The following is a 1,744-nucleotide window of genomic DNA, read 5'->3' as shown; positions in this document are numbered from 1 at the left end:
GGTCTGCTCTCAGCAAGGATCCTGTTAAGTAGATTTAGCAAAACTCTCCCTACTTTTGATGCCTTTTCTTTGTAATTTTCCATCCACCGACCCCTTCACTCTGCTCCTTGGCTATGAATCTCCACTTGTCCTTGTCGTAGTTGGTGTTGAGCCCCATCTGTCTCTTCCGTGGCGGTAACCCAATTGCAGTAGTCCTGAGAAAGGCTTCCTGACCATCTTAACAGGTGTCAGAATGCTTTTTGTCCTTTAACATTAAACATGCCTTTTCTACTGTGGGCTCTCTGCTTGGGATCATTTGTGCTTAGTTGCTGCTTAGTTACTAAGTCGTGTCCGATTCTTTTGTGACCTCATGGACTGGAGCCCCACCAGGCTCCTCTGTCCATGGATTTCCAAGGCAAGAATACTGAAGTGGGTTGCCATTTCCTTCTCCAGGGGAATCTTCCTGACCCAGGGATTGAACCTGAACCTCCTGCCTTGGCAGCGGATTCTTTACAACTGAGCCACCAGGGTGGTAATTAGCAAAAGTTAAAAAAAAAAGAATGTTTTTAGAAGGTAACCACAGAGGTGCTAGTCTTCTCTTTGGATGATTCAGAAACAGCTAGTCTTTAGCGAAAGTTCCTGAGTCGTGTCCAACTCTCTTTGACCCCTGTGGACTGTAGCCTGCCAGGTTCCTCTGTCCATGGGATTCTCCAGGCCAGAATACTGGAGTGGGTAGTTGTTCCCTTCTCCAAGGGATCTTCCCGACCCAGGGATCAAAGCGGGGTCTCCTGCATTGTATGTGGATTCTTTACCAGCTGAGCTACCAGGGAAGCCCTAAGAATTAGGAGGCAGGATCATGAGAAGGTGAGAGGTGAATTATATTCATAGTCAGAAAACATCTGTATTGTTCCTAATATAAGGGCCAAGGATGTCAATAAATACAGAATAGTATAAATATGGCCTATCATCTCCATAATTTTATCTGCATAATGACAATTTTACAAAATTAATGTTAAAGTAAAATATATATATATATAAAACCTATTTAAAAACCTTTGCTCTGCCTCATCTAAACAAAAATTCAGTTTTTACATTCTGCTGCTGCTGCTAAGTCACTTCAGTCGTGTCTGACTCTGTGTGACCCCATAGACGGCAGCCCACCAGGCTCCCCCATCCCCTGGGATTCTCTAGGCAAGAATACTGGAGTGGGTTGCCATTTCCTTCTCCAATGCATGAAAGTGAAAAGTGAAAGTGAAGTCGCTCAGTCATGCTAGCTACACCTAAAGAAATCAGACTGTCCAGTGTGTCTGGAGCAGCCACGGATTATAGCATTTATCCCAGAGCCCTGGCCAGCTTAGCTCAATGTCTGGTTTGGCCTGTGAATTATATGTGTTCCTCTACCCCTGCCTGATGTTGGATATACCCAAATACTGAAGCACATACACCTGGGTGAATGCCCCTGCTCACCACTGACTACATTAGATGCTTCTGCACCACCTTGGTTCTCCAGCTGTCTTGGAGCCTTGGGCCGCTTGGTTTACAGCAGCCACAGTTAAGGCCAAAGTGTGTATCTCTTCATAACCACATCTGAAGCAGATTTTGCTTGAGTACAACCCAGTGGTGCCTGTCTCTTGCCTGCCTTTTCAACATGTCCCCTCCAGCCTTGTTTTCTTCTGTTGCCCTTGTTGATTGTAAAGTTTAAAAATAAAATAAAATTAGAGAAAAAAAAAATAAAAAATAAAAAATAAAATAAAATAAAAAAAAA

Source organism: Bison bison, unplaced genomic scaffold, assembly GCF_000754665.1.
Source record: "Bison bison bison isolate TAMUID 2011002044 unplaced genomic scaffold, Bison_UMD1.0 scf7180017864128, whole genome shotgun sequence".
Taxonomy (NCBI): Eukaryota; Metazoa; Chordata; class Mammalia; order Artiodactyla; family Bovidae; genus Bison; species Bison bison.
Note: the sequence above shows the minus strand (reverse complement) of the source record.